General features: G+C 39.6%; 1 long non-coding RNA gene across 1 annotated transcript; it reads right to left on the bottom strand.

Annotated features, from left to right (window-relative positions):
- Positions 1-866: 866 nt before the first annotated feature.
- Positions 867-4,033, bottom strand: LOC131620901 (uncharacterized). The gene is made up of 3 exons (XR_009289344.1): positions 3,899-4,033; positions 3,672-3,816; positions 867-1,188 (listed from the first exon to the last, which is right to left on the bottom strand). It is a non-coding gene; the product is annotated as an uncharacterized LOC131620901 (long non-coding RNA).
- Between the last annotated feature and the right edge of the window lie 11,954 nt (positions 4,034-15,987).

The raw sequence follows: 15,987 nt of genomic DNA, 5'->3' as shown, positions 1-15,987 counted from the left end.
TTGGTCCCCCTGTTTTAGGTTTTTCACGATTTTGGTCCCCCTATTTTCTTTTTAAACAGTTTTGGTCCCCCATCCCAATTTTGTCCATGAACAGTGCATGAACAGTACATGTCCGTACATGAACAGTGCATGCACAGTTGCATCAAAATTGGGATGGGAGACCAAAACTGTTTAAAAAAAAAATAGAGGGACCAAAATCGTGGAAAACCCAAAACAGAGGGACCAAAACTATAATTTAACCTATAATTTTTATAGAATTTACTTCGAACCTCACAATAACAATAGTAAAATGTTCATTAATAATACTTTTTTTTTGGTATCTTTTACATTGGTTAAATAATAATGTTCTCATTTTATTATTTAAATGGTTATAAATTTATTTATATTTTTAAAAAAATATTTATCATACCATTATAATATTATAATATTGCCCTTACTAACAAAATTTTTTGAATCCGTCCCTGGATTCTCCCACTTATAAATGCTCAAGTCATCTCATTCATATCTAATGTGAAACTATTTTTTCACTTACTCACACTTGCATTATTATTCTAACACATTTACATTTAACTATAAACAATATTGTCTATTCATGAAATTTTAAAATATTTTCTTATCAAAATCATATTACAAAGATTTTGTTTCATTATATATTGGTGTGTTTCTTATTTTTTCTTGGTTTTTAGTTTTTTTTTTTTTAGTTTTTTCCACCATTCACATTAAAAATATGTAAAATAGAAAATAAAATAAGAATGACTTTGAAAGAGAAGCATTAACTTAATTCAGTGTTATATATTGAAATGACATATTCTATTACAAAACAAGATTATTTTTAATACATTGTAATAAAATAAAAGACTCCAAACATTATTTTATTTATTTAAAAAAGTAAATTCTATAATAAGTAACTTATCACTCAAGGTTGACCAACAATTGAGACTATGAATGTAGGTTGATATCCGTATTCATCAGGATTGTAAGTAAAATAAGGTTCATTTATTCCACCGCCTCCTTCAACTTCGATTTTAGGGACTACGAATTTAGGTTGACACCCGTATTCATCATGATTGTAAGTAAAACAGGGTTCATTTATTCCACCGCCTCCTTCAGCTATTCCACCACCAATATTATTCATCTGGTCTTTCAAATCCTCTTCTTCAGGCAGCATAATTCTTGCATTTGTAGCAACTACAACAAAGGTCAAAATCACTAAAATTAACCACTTACCCATTTCTCTAACTTAATATACCAAAACAACTAACATACTTCTCCTTTTATAATATAGGAGATCAAGTTGAGTAGATGATTAAAAATGGAATTAACTTTTGATATTACTGTTAATAGGTTGTCGTGTAGGAAAGGTTAATTTTGATTTAATGTAAGGTTAACTTTTTTTAAATTGTCTTAAATTAAATTGTTCATTGATTAGTTTCTTATTTTCTCCTTCTCATAAATATATTTTCATTTTGTTATGGACAATCATGAAAAAGTAAATCTTTATATTTATTTATTTTTAAATAAATTTATATTATTTATTAAAAAGGTTAATAGTGATTTACCTTCCTGCAATATAGGCGTGTTTTAATTTATATCATTTAAAAGAAATTTTAAATACCCCCTAAGTGTGTAAAAACTAGGGTGATAAATTAAAAAATAAATTTTTACAGGGGGTAATTTTGCCATCTAGAGGGCAAAAAACTTAGAATTTTAATATTTTAAAGAATTTTAAAAAAAAATTATTTAAAGAGGATAAATTAAAACACGTTTATATTGGAGGGAGGTAAATGACTATTAACCCTTATTAAAATATTCTTATATTTTAAATTAGAAAGATCAACCATGTTTAAGGCTTTGAGGCCTATAAGTCTTACAACATTATATATAAAATTGTCATTGGTCCCCACAAAAAATGGTTTTATTTTAGGTAGGAGCACTTATAATATTGCAATTTTTAGTATTCATTACATGCGTAAGTCGACAAAGATAAAAAAAAATATGTGGCCTTCAAGCTTAAATTGAAAAATGTTTTTATTAATGTTAGCTTGAAGTTTCTTAAAAGCTGCCTGAGAGACTATGATTTTCCTCAAATAATCATTCATTTTATCATACATTGTGTTACCACTTTCTCGATTTCTATTATGTAAAAGATAAATATAATTATATCCTTAAAACCTTATACAATCTTCGTCAAGATGGCTATCTATTGCTCACTTCTTCATCATGTGCATGGAAAAGCTAAATATTGTTGTGGTCGATGTGGTTCGTAGTGGCTTATGAAATCTTAAACACATATCTAACAATTGATCTCATCAAAGTCGATCCATATCTAACACAATCATTATTTTGGCTTTTTTTTTCTAAACCACGTTAGATTATCTAAAACACATATCTAACACATATCTATAGATAATCTAAAACAAAAATAATTGATCTCATTAGATTATCTATAAATATGTGTTAGATATAGATAATCTAAAACAATCGTTATTTTTGCTTTTTTTTCTCTTCATCCATTTCCTTGTGTGTGTGAAAAGTAAGAGAGTAACAAGTAGTGAATTATACTTTTAAATAAAAGGTACAAACAACTAAGAACAATGTTTCATTAGAAAAAGTAGAGCATAAGTAGAGCATAGTCACAATTCAAAATTTGTTTTGATATGCGATAGATATTAGGTTTGACAATATACAACTCTCAAAAAATTAAAATATTTAATGTAATTATAGTTCGTATGCAATTTAGACTCGATTTACATTCATATTTAATAATTGGTATGTTTTGATTGAAAAAAATATTTAGATAAAAAAAAGTTGGATATTAAAAAATAAAATATACTTTTTATTTTTAACAGGATTATTTTTTGAAAAAAAATTTAATTGTCTTACTTCCTTACTTAACTAGTTTTTTTAACATATATTACTAAATTAAAGTTTAGGCTATAAATATTCATATTATTAAAGAGGCAAATTAAAACTTGCAGAAAAGCGAGGCTACTGTACTAAATTTATAAAGAAAAAATTTAGGGAAGGAGCTTAAATAAAGTAGAGAAGGAATTCTTATTGTCATTTCCACTTGTATGTAATTATTCATTCTTCAGACGGATCATGTATATATCATTTGCAAAAATCCTCTCATAACTTAATGTTTAAACACCAATTAAAACCCTTACTTCAGTCACTCATATCAGTCTTAGCACAAATGTCATAATAACGTAGATTAATGGATAACCTTTCCAACGTTTCTGATCGGGCTCCGTTTCGAGTTACCGATCTCAAGTTATACAAATTTTAGTGTTATTACAATTTGCTGTCAGGAGGAGTTCGCTAAAGCGAACCCAAACCGAAGTAAACCTCTCTTCAGCACAGGCAAGTTCGCTACTAGTTCGCTACGTTAAAACGTTCGCTACGCGAACTCATCAGCATTCAGAAAAACCAGAAAAACGCAAATTACACAACCAGTCCCCAAAATCCTAAATTTCCAACATGCATTCACCATGAACATCATATAATATGAAATTGAGTTAGTTGCATATAATATTGCATCAGTTGTAGCATAATCATGCACTAGGGAGGATCATAGGACAATTATATCACATAATCTCACTAACCCTTGTCCCAAACATACAATTTCATAAACCCCAATTCCTACCCAAGTTCCTATCTATAAGACTCACCTTGGATTAATAGAGGTTAAGATGAAGCTCATGCAGCCATTGAACTCTTCTCTTGGTCAAACTTCACCTCCTTCTTCATCAAATTCGTAACCACGCTCATATCCACATTCAGCATGAATCAGCAATCTTCAAACTTGATTTTTGCCTTCAATAAAACACTTTCAGAGATGAATTAATGTATCAAATCGAAGGAAATTTCGTTTAGAATCCAAAACTTCAAGAATTACCTAATTTGGAGTTGTGAGCAGAAAGTTATGGCCGATTTAGTGGAGGTTGTCGTGAGTTGCAAAAATGAAGATGGAGATGAATATGAGTTTCTATTCATTCTCTCTCTCTCTCTCTATTCCACTCATAAAATCTGATTCATAAGCCAAACAAATCCTTATATTCATGCAAATAGAATCCAATGTCCCTTATGCCCTCCAACTAATCCATATTTACCACTTTACCATTGGTTACATTCTAACTAATCCACTCACTTATGATCACACTTAGTATATAGGTATACATGCTACTCATCCAATTGGAATAAGACCAATGTACCATCTCTTTATCATTTAACCAATTAAATGATAATTACCGGTGTCGAAAGATCGGGGTATTACATTAAAAATATGTATTTTTTTAAATAATAAATTATTTTGATAAAACAATTTAATTTTTTATTTATATTTTTAAAAAAAAAATGTGTGTACCACACCAGTATGGTGCAAACACTTGGATATCCCATTAATTTTAGAATTAAAATTCAAACATCAATTTAATAATTAAATTGTTTAAGATAGATGGAGAATGTATTTAATTGTGAGTTACTTTGTATTATGTTTTTATTAAAATTTTAAGATTTTTCTTATCAAAATTATATTATAAAGATTTTGTTTTATTATATATTGTTGTGTTTCCCATTTTCTCTTTTTTCTTTTTTTTTACAATTCATATTAGAAATATGTGAACTAGAAAAATAAAATATAACAAACAGTTTGAGAGAGAAGCATAACTTAATTTAGTATAATATATTAAAATAACATATTTTATTACAAAACAAGTTTATTTTAATTTATTGTGATAAAATAAAAGACTCCAAACATTATTTTATTTATTTAAGAAAATTAAATTCCATGGTAAGTAATCACTCAAGGTTGAATAACAACTTCGATTCTAGGAACTTCGAATTCAGTGTCTTGATACCCGTTATCATCCGCGACGTAAGTTAAATGATGTTCATTTATTCCACTTCCTCCATTAGCTATTCCACCATCAATTTTATTCATCTTGTCTCTCAAATTCTCTTCTTCAGCTAGCATAATTCTTGCACTTGTAGCAACTACAACAAGGGCCAAAATCACTAAAGTTAACCACTTACCCATTTCTCTAACTTAATATACCAAAACAACTAAGAAACTTCTCCTTTTATAATATAAAAGATTAAGTTGAGTAGTTGATTAAAAAAAAAACATTAACTTCTAATATTACTGTTACTAGTTTGCCGTGTAGGAAAGGTTAATTTGTTTTAATGTAAGGTTAACTTTTTTTTAATAAGTCTTAAATTATATGTTCATTTATTAGTTTCTTATTTTCCCCTTCTCATAAATATATTTTAATTATGTTATGGATAATTATTAAAAAAATAAATCATTATATTTATTTATTTTAAAAATAAATTCATATTATTTATTAAAATATTTTTGGGTTAAATAAGTTTTTGTCCCTATAAATATTGCAGTTTCTTTTTTAATCCCTTCTAGATTTTGGCAACAGTTTTAGCTGGTTTTGGCAACGGTAAGACTTATAAGTCTCCACAGCATTATATATAAAATTATCACTGGTCTCCACAAAAAAATAGTTTTATTTTAGGTAGGAGCACTTCCAATATTGCAATATTTTGCAAATTTTTTTATCTATTATATGAGTAAGTCGACAAAGATAAAGAAAGATGTGGCCTTCAAGCTTAAATTGAAAAATGTTTTTATTAATGTCAGCTGAAAGTTTCTTAAAAGTTGCCAGAGAGACTATGATTTTCCTCAAATAATCATTCATTTTACCATGAATTGTGTTATCACTTTCTCGTTTTCTATTCTGTAAAAGATAAAAATAATTACGTCCTTAAATCCTTCTACAACCCTCGTCAACGTGGATATCTATTGCTCACTTATTTATCATGTGCATGAAAAAGCTAAATATTGTTGTGGTCGATGTGGTGTGTAGTGAATGCCTCATGAAATCCTGAACACATATCTAACAATGGATCTCATCAGGGTCGGCCCAAATAATCTAAAACAATCATTATTTTTGCTTTTTTCTCTTCACTCATTTCCTTGTGTGTGAAAAGTAAGAGAGTAACATGTCTATGGATTATACTTTTAAATAAAAGGTACAAACAACTAAGAAGAATGTTTTATAAGAAAAAGTAGAGCATAGTCACAATTCAAAATTTATTTTGATATGCGATAAATATTAGGTTTTACAATATACAACTCTCAAAAAAATAAAATATTTAGTGTTCGGGAGGATCGAATCAACTGAAAGTTCTCAACCCGTGCTTGGTGACGAAGGGAATTTGTCCTTACAACAGAGTCGTGGACGGGCGGATCAAATCAAATCCCGAGTTTGAGGACTGGGAGGACGAGCAGGATGTTCCGGGTGAAGACAACAGTGCCGAGGAGGAAGACGTCGACGTTTGATCAGTTTCTTTTCCTTTTCTGGCCTGCGTGTCGGTGCATTTGTGGTCTGCGTGCCGAAGTAGTTAGTTGGGCCATGCCCGGATAGTTTTTTGGGGTCTGCGTGTCCTTAATCTTTGTGATACTTGGATATCTCCGGCCAGTTTGGTCGGTTTTTAATTCTATTTTGCATTTTATGCTTTGATTTAATGCTTATTTATGCTGATTCAATGTGTATTGTCGAATATTTATGTTTGTGCTCGGCCGAGGTTTATTGCCCGGACGGGTGGTGTACGGTCCGGGTGCGCAGAGCAGGTGTGCGCCATTAGCGAGCACGAGACCGCGGTCGGGGCCAAGTACTCGCGGCGTGAACGGTCCCATCACGAGCTGGGGTTCTGCCATGCAGGTGCTACCACGGCGGGTCTGGTCGTAAAGCTCGCTGTGTAGTCGGTCTCGCCTTCTGATAGGGAGTTTCGACTGTCGCTGTCGTGGAGCATTCGCGTCTGCACCATGGTGCGAGTCCGTGTCCGGTTTCCCCTCGTGTTCGATACGAGCGGCCGGGGAGCGTTAGGTTGTATCTAACTGTAATAGCGTCTGAGTTTTTCGGTGTTCCAAGGTCGAGCAAGTTTTTCGCTGAGAAGGTTCTCGAGATAATAAGCTCCATTTTCGGTTTTATCGTAAACTCGGTATGGGCCTTCCCAGTTCGGGGCTATATTGCCCTCGCGCGAGTCTTTCATGTTTCTGCGGAGCACTAGGGCACCAACTTCGAATTCGCGCTTGATAACTTTGGTGTTATGGCGTAAAGCTATCTGTTGTTTCAACTTTGCTTCTCGGAGGGAAGATCCTGCTCGAATTTCCTCGACCATGACGAGTTCTTCCCTCATAGCTTCATCGTTGAGTTCTTCCTCGAGAGGTGACTCGGTCCGACGAGAAGGTTCTCGGATCTCCACGGGGATCACGGCTTCGGTGCCGTAGGTTAACCTGAACGGGGTTTCGCCTGTGCTCGAATGGGGGTCGTCCTGTACGCCCAAAGTACACTGTGTAGTTCTTCGACCCAAGCTTTTTTCGCCTCGCCCAACCTCCTCTTCAGTCCTCGGAGGATGACTCGGTTGGCGGCTTCAGCTTGCCCGTTCGTTTGGGGGTGTTCGACCGAAGTGAAGTGTTGTTTAGTTCCGAGTTTGGCCACAAACTCTTGGAACTTTCTGTCCGTGAATTGGGTGCCGTTGTCGGTTATAATCGCCTGTGGCACCCCGAACCGAGCGAGTATGTTCCGCTTATAAAAACGGAGCACGTTTTGGGACGTGATTTTAGCGAGCGCTTCGGCTTCTATCCACTTAGTGAAGTAGTCGACGACGACCACCAGGTATTTATTTTGGTATGAACCGACCGGGAAGGGTTCGAGGAGGTCCATTCCCCAGGTGGAGAAGGGCCAAGGTGAGGATAAAGATTTAAGCTCGTTCGGGGGAGCTAAGTGCATGTCGGCGTGATGTTGGCATTTGTTGCATTTCTGGACGTGATCCCTGGTGTCCTGCTGCATGGTCGGCCAGTAATACCCAGCCCTGAGGGCCTTTCTCGCGAGTGATCGACCGCCTAGATGTTGTCCGCTGATTCCCTCGTGGAGCTCTTGAAGGATCTCGAGAGCTTGCGAATCATCGACACATTTGAGGAGCGGAATGGAATAGCCTCGTCGGTAGAGTTTGTTCTCGATGATAGTATATGAGCAAGCTCGTCTTTTGATTGCTGAAGCCTCTTTTGCGTCGGTTGGGAGTTTGTCTTTCGTGATAAAGTTATACACCGGGGTCATCCAGCAGTTGTCATCGCCGATAGCGAGCACTGGTAGGCGTCGTGCGCCCTTGTCTATGCTCGGCCTTGAGAGGATTTCCTGGATCACCGATTTGTTTCCGCCTTTCTTTCTTGTGCTCGCGAGTTTGGATAAGACGTCGGCTCGTGAGTTGTGTTCTCGGGGGATATGCTCGACTTCTGCTTTAACGAATTTTTTCATCTTATCCTTGACGAGCGTTAGGTACTCGGCTAGCACGTCGTTTTTGGCTTGGTAATCACCGCTGATATGGGATGCGATGAGTTGAGAGTCGGTGTGGATCTTGACCTCCCGCGCGCCTACATCCTCGGCGAGCCGCAGGCCCGCTAGGAGAGCTTCGTATTCGGCCTGGTTGTTTGACGTGTTGAAAGATAGGACCAAGGATACTTTGATGACGAGTCCCTCGTTGTTTTCCAAGATAATACCGGCCCCGCTCCCCGAGCTGCTTGAGGCGCCATCTACGTAGATGATCCACTTACTCTCAGCGGAGGCCGGGGAGTTGGTGATCGAGGTCATCTCAGCTACGAAATCTGCCAGCACCTGAGCCTTCAATGCCCTCCTGCTTTCGTACTATATGTCGAATTTGGAAAGTTCGAGGGACCACCTTAGCATTCTCCCGGCCATGTCTGGTCGGGAGAGGAGTTGCTTGATAGGCTGATTTGTTCGAACGACGATGGTGTGGGCGAGGAAGTAGTATCTTAGCCTTCTGGCTGCTATCACTAGGGCTAGGGCGACCATCTCGATCTGCTGGTATCGCACCTCGGGCCCTTGTAGGGCTTTGCTGGTGAAATATACCGGTTTCTGCCCGTCTTCAATCTCTCGAATCAGAGCCGCGCTGACTGCCTCGTTTGAAACGGCCAGGTAAAGATATAACGGCTCGTTGTCATTGGGTCAAGAGAGGACGGGTGGTTTGGAGAGCACCTGCTTGAGATGTGATAGAGCTTGCTCGCATTCCTCGGACCATTCAAAGGTCGCTTCTTTTCGTAATAACTTAAAGAATGGAAGAGCGTGTTGGGCGGATTTCGCGACGAAACGGGATAATGCCGTGAGCATCCCGTTTAAGACTTGGATGGACTTTTTATTGTTAGGAGTGGGGAGTTCCGAGAATGCTCAGCATTTATCCGGGTTGGCTTCTATTCCTCGTTCGGTCAAATAGAAACCGAGGAATTTGCCTACTCGGACGTCGAAGGTGCATTTCTCTGGATTGAAGCGCATCTTGCAGGATCTGGCGTGCTCAAATACCCGCTCGAGATGGATGGTGTGATCGGCGCCTTCTCGATATTTGATGATCATATCGTCCATTTATACCTCGAGAGTATCGCCGATCTCTCTTTGGAACACCTTGTTCATCATCCGTTGGTACGTAGCTCCAGCGTTTTTGAGTCCGAAGGGCATTACGTTGTAGTAATAGTTGCCCGACTCAGTCATGAACGCCGTGTTTGTCGCTCCTCGCCATGGGGATCTGGTTGTAACCTGAATAAGCATCCATAAAAGACTAATTTATAGCCGGCCGAATTGTCGACCAGTCTATCAATGTTAGGTAACGGATAGGCATCTTTGAGGCATGCCCGGTTAACATCAGTGTAATCAACGCACATTCTCCATTTTCCATTAGATTTTTTAACTAGTACAACGTTTGAGAGCCAAGTTGAATACTTGGTCTCGGAAATAAAATTTGCCTCTAAGAGGTCTTTTATAGCTTTCTCGGCAACCTCCGCTTTCTCGGGAGACTGCCGACGCCTACGTTGAACTACTGCCTTCGCGGCTGGATCAATGGAGAGATGGTGGAAGGCAACCTCGGGGTCGAGTCCGGGCATTTCTGTTGCGCTCCAAGCGAACAGGTCGGCGTTGGCTTGAAGGCAAGCCACGAGATGCTTCCTCGGTAGGTCTGGGATGCCCTTACCGATCTTCACCGCTTTGTCGGGATTGTCGCCCAGCGGGACAAGCTCGAAGTCCCCATCCGGGACAGGCCGGACGGGGTGAGCTGTCTTCGGTCGCGTCTCTTCGCCCATCTTCAGCTCTTCTTCTGTAAAGCGTGCGTCGAGGTCGACTGAGCTTACGTTGGTCGTCTGATGTTGATCTTCTCGAGGATGCTTGTCTTCGGCTCTTGGCTTTTTGTTGGAGCTGGATGGAGGGGCGATCAGTTGCAGCCCTTTTACGGAGGCGTCGAAGATTCTTCTGGCAGCTTCAATGCCGATATTGATGGTGGCCACTCGTCCTATTCTCGTGTAGAATTTCATCTTCAGGTGCACAGTGGAGTGTACGGCGGTGAGCTCGGCCAGAGTGGGGCATCCGATGATGCAGTTGTAGAGGGTCTTGCAGTCGATCACCAAGAATCTGGTCTTGACTTGTCTGGAAGCTTCCCCTTCCCCGAAGGTGACGATCAGCTCGACGTAACCCCAAGGTTTGATGGTGGCTCCGTTGAAGCCTTGGAGATCAGAACCCACATAAGGAGTGAGGTGTGAGTCGTCCAGCTGGAGTGTCCGGAAGAGGTGAGAGTACATGATGTCGACCGAGCTGCCTTCGTCGACCAGGACTCGTCGGACGTCAAAATTTGCCATTCTTGCCCGGACGAGTAGGGGAATTGTGGCGTTTGGAGCTCCGCCGGGCAGCTCCTCCAAGTAGAAAGTGATTGGATCTGATTTTCCTCTGAACTTATGCAGAGTAGGGCCGAGGTCGGCGTTGGCGCTGAGTAGTTCATCGAACTTTCTCTTCACTGAACTGATGGTGAGAGAACAGGGATCCCCGCCATTAGAGACGACCATGGCGGTCGGGAATCTTTCCCATTCGCTAAATGCGGTGGTTATTCCGATTGAAGGCACGAAGTCTTCAGGACGGTGACGGACAGGGCTACCTGCAGAGGCCTGTTATCCGGTGAGTTGCCCTCGTCAGAGTTTCGTTGGTCGTCCCTCCGGGAAGGTTCCCCTTTCTTTGTGTACTTCGAAAGGCGACCTTCCTTGATCAGTGTCTCAATGGCATCCTTAAGATGAATGCATTCCTCGGTCAGATGCCCGTGACTCTTGTGGTACTTGCAGTACTTGGATTTGTCGGTCCCTGGCCTCGCGGGGTTTGATTTCGGGGGCCTGATGCTGGAATTCTTGAAGTCAGTGCTTTTGCATTTGGCCAGAATTTTTTCCCGTGAAGCATTTCGAGGAGTGTAGTCGTTGAAGCGATCAGCTGGTCCTCGGCGCTCTTTGGTGTCGTGGGACCTGTCATCTTTCCTCTTTTCATGTCCTCGATGCAAACCCGAGTCATCGAGGTTCGAGCTACGAGCAACATCATTGCCCCTCGAAGCTTTGATCGCAGCTGCTTCGCCTTCTTCGAAAGTGATGAAGGCTTGGGCTTTGCGGAGGAGGGCGTTCATAGTGTGCACCTTCTCGATTTTTATGGCCTTCTTGAAGTCGCTTCCGGGGAGAAGTCCTCGTTCTAGGAGGTATCTTTTCATGTAATCGGCCGTCTGTACTTGGACGGCCTCTTTGTTGAACCTGTCGAGGTAATCTCGAAGAGGCTCGTTGGCTCCTTGAATCACGGTCTCGAGATTCGCTTCCGACTTTGGTTGCCGACGGGAGGCTGTGAAGTGGCTCAAAAAACGTTCTTTGAGCTCGGTCCAGGAGTGGATGGAGTTGGGGCGAAGGTTCCTGTACCAAGTCATCGCTCCTTTCCTGAGGGTGGTCGGAAATATGCGGCATTTGATGGATCCCCGGACAACGTGATAATCCATGACGGCTTCGATGCTCCAAATATGGTCGTCAGGGTCAGTTGTTCCGTTGTATTGGTCCAAAATTGGTGGTTTCTCCATCCCCCGTGGGAGACGGGCTCTCCGGATGCTTTCGGACAAAGGGCTGCGGAAGTCCTCCTCGTCACTTGGTCCCGGGGAGGTTGAGTGTCTGCCTCGCCGGGGCTTTCCTTGGAATTTGTCTGGACTTGCGCGGTTGTCCCGGGGAGGGGAACGTTCGCGGGGTTTCAGCACAGCTTTGGAAGGGCCTCGGTGATCTTGTTCAGGGGAGAGGCTTCCGGTTTCAGTGGCCTCAGGTCTCTGATTTTTCCTGCTCTTTCGTGGTGGAGAGCGGGAATATGACCTCCGGCGATGGTATCTTCTAGGCGGAGAGCGTGAGGAGGATGGGGAACACCGACGGTGTCTCCTCGGTGGTGAGCGTGAGGAGGAATAGGAACGCGACCGATAGCGCCTCCGCGGAGGGGAGCGGTATCTTCGCTTCCTTTCCAGCTCGTGGATGCGGTCGTCTTGAAGTCGGAGGAGGCTGTTTGTCTTCTGCAGTTCCTTGAGCAAGAGGGAGGTGGTGGGGTCAGCACCCTCGGGGATGTTGACATGCTCTTCCTCCTCTTCGTGACGGACTCTTCGCCTGTCGGAGGTGTGGGTGAACGAGGAGGCAGCATGCCCGTCTCTGGTGTCAGTCTCGTTCTCATTCTGGGGCTGTTCTGGTCCATTATGGGGTCGAGCCTGCTCGTCTTCCCCGTTCTGAACGTGCTCCTCGGGAGGAACTTGTTCAACGTTCTGAACCTGTTGAAGGCTCTGCAGATGCTGGATGTTCTGGATCTGCTTCCCCCTGGGTTGTAAGGTCTCATGCCTCGGTCTTCTCTGCCCGGCAGGAGCATGCTGTTATCCTTCCCGCCGGCGACGATTTGTCCTCTCGCGAGTGGACTCCCCGATCAGCTGTTGCAGGAGGAAGGGATCAGGGTTTGGGATGTTGTTGTTGTTGTCAGCCATGACGATTGTGAATGGATTAGCTTTGATCTTTGTTTGTTAAAGAAGGGGGAGAAAGTTTCCCACAGACGGCGCCACTGATCGTACCTGATCAGAAGAATCGTCAAGGCGGCAGAATCTGGCTTGAAGAGCAAGATGGGGGGGTACCTGCAAGGTCCTCCGATGCTAAAGTCAGTAGCTATCAGAGAATGAAGGTTTAGAGAATGAAGAATATGATACTTGACCCTCTAGTGAAAGAGGGTATTTATAGCCCCCAGCGTTGGGCCAAGGTTTCCTAATTGGGCCAAATCCAGTTGGAGGCCCACGTGCTAGGAAACTGCCAGAACACCCTTGTGCTAGGGCTGAGTCAGCAGGTGACCCACGTCCTGGGTGAGCGTGGCGTAGGATCCGGAGGAGGTTGACCGGATCCTTCGCTGAAGCGTGACGCGTGGTCTTCGTGCTTGGGCAGGCTGTAACGGCTACCAAGTAAATGGGCCCAAATGCTTTGGGCCTGCTCGGCTAGAAGGATGAGTTGGGCCTGCTCGGCCCAGTCCAGAACAATTAGTATATAATATATTAGAAGAACACATATCATTCATTATAAAACAAGTTTATTTATAAAACATTGTAATAAAATTAAAAAGACTCCCAACACCAGTTTATTTATTTATTTAAGAAAAGTAAATTTTATAGCAAGTAACTTGTCACTCAAGTTTGACTACCGGGTCCGATTTGAGCGTTTTCTTTAAATTTTCCATCAAGTATGAATCTATAGCCTCCTTCGGCTATTCCACCACCAATACCGCCAATTCCATCGCTTTCTTCGACTATTCCATCACCAATATCACTAATTTCTCTACTTCCAAAAGAAGGTTGATCCTCATCAATGTTATTCTTGTCCTCAAAATCCTCTTCTCCAATTGGCATAATTCTTGCACTTGTAACAAGCACGACTTTTTTAATAAATAAAATAAATCCATGTTTATTACAAATTAAATTAAAATAAAGTTTAAGTTAAGAAAAAAACTAATTCTATTATTAAAACTATTTTTACTTTTGTGTGATTTATTGGTGTTTATTAGTTTTTTTTTATTTTATTTTAATTAATTGGAAATTAAAAGAAATGAAATAAAAATAGGAGCAAAGAAAAAAAAAGAAAAGAAACATATAAACGGGGGGTGGACGCTGAGAATCGATCCCAGGTCTCTAAGGCTATGTTTGGGAGTTTGGAGGGGAAGGGAGGGAAGGGCTTTGGAAAATAGGAAGAATGGAGTGAAAAGGATAAAAAGATTTTGGGTAGGAGGGTTTTGGAGGGTTTGAGTTTATTCTTAACACCAAAAACCTCATAAAACAGTGGAACTCAAAAATTGTATTGAATGAGGGTTTTGGAGGGTTTTTTAAATATTTTGTTTGAAATTAAAAAAATTGGTTTTAAACAAGTTCAAAATATATAATTGGTTTATAACTGCAAACGGATTATAAACTAGTTTATAAATAGAAACTGATTCTAAACCAATTTTAAATTGAATTGAAACCATTTTAACAATTAATTGTATTTTTATTGAAATAGTTTTTGCAAATTGAACCGAATCATAAATATGATTTGGTTCAATTCAGTTCATGAACCATGAACACCCCTAGTAACAACCATAGCAAGGGCTAAAGCACTAAAATTAACTACTTATCCATTTCTCAAACTCAATATTCTAAAATAATTAAAAGGGTTCTTATCCTTTTATAAAGTAGAAGATCAAGTTGGGTAGTTGCTTAAAAAGAGAATCATCTTCTAATATTACTTTTACTAGTGTGCCGTGTAGGAAAGGTTAACTTGTTTTAATTGGTCTTAAATTAAACATTGATTTATACGTTTGTTATTTTCTCCTACTCATAAAATATTTTATTTATGTTATTTGCAATCCCTAAAAAATAATTAATTATATTTATTTTTAAAATTAAATTAATAATATTTACCAAAACATTCTCATATTTAAAGTTGAAACACCATCATTGTTTAAGGAGAAACTTTCTATTGCTTACTTAGATGTGGTTCGCAGTGACTTTTAAAATCCTATACGCATATCTAACAATGCCTCGTCTCCTTTTTGCAAATGACGTCCCTTTCACTCTGTAGTTTGAGTTATGTTACAATTAAGGTGGTGGACTTTTTCTTCCGTCACAATCACAAGCCTCTTCCTTTAATCCAATAAAAGAAATATGACAATGTTTAATGGTATTATTTCTTTAAATGACCGAGATAAATTGCATTTTTATTGTCATTGTACCAATCACAAAATTAAAAGGCTCGTCTATTCTTTGTCCTAGTTGATAAGAAAAATTTGAATGTTTGATGTTGCTTTGACTTTGAGACCACAAGTAAAAGGATGAATATGATGCTTGGATTGATTTCTCTATAATTAAATATTTTGTATTATTCTTTTGTCAAACTGTCTTTACTCTACATCCAAATATTAGCATTCGAAAAGGATCAAACTAATCTAATCCAGTCAAGCTAAATTTTAATTTTTCTTATATTACTCTAAATTATTCGCCATTTCACGGTTGTAACATATTTGATGATCGAGATGTGATTGATCAACACTGAAAATGTTGCCGGTGAGGGGGCTAGATGGGGACATGTGGCAGAAGAATTTGTTTAGAGAAGTTTAGTAAAGTCACCTGAAAGTCACCCAAACCCAACCAATACCCAACTAAACTTCCAATCAATCATACAACAAATGAATAAGGCAGAAAGAGTATATACTTCCAGACATTTTCACTATTGCAATACAGAAAATTATCATGCAAAACAATCTAAATATAAAGATTTCGATAATGCAAGCAATCAAACAGTGAACTAATTTGATGGCAAGGACAGAGGACTTAGATGTAATTAATCAGTTAGGAAAACATCAATATTTGTGCAAATGAGCAAACAACTATTGTAATTTTAACAAAACCATTGGTTTTTACCAAGGGACAACAACGCCCCTCTAGTGAGAATCCAAATCTGCATTAAACAAGCACCAAAACCAATCACCAGAATATAAATGCACACATCCAAATTGATACTTCCCATTTTCCATTTAGCTCCAGCTTACTTACAAGGCAGAAAGAGAGTAAAGCAAAAGGATGCAATAC

The sequence above is a fragment of the Vicia villosa genome, linkage group LG1 (assembly GCF_029867415.1).
Source record: "Vicia villosa cultivar HV-30 ecotype Madison, WI linkage group LG1, Vvil1.0, whole genome shotgun sequence".
Taxonomy (NCBI): domain Eukaryota; kingdom Viridiplantae; phylum Streptophyta; class Magnoliopsida; order Fabales; family Fabaceae; genus Vicia; species Vicia villosa.
This window is presented reverse-complemented; position numbering and strand designations above follow the sequence as displayed.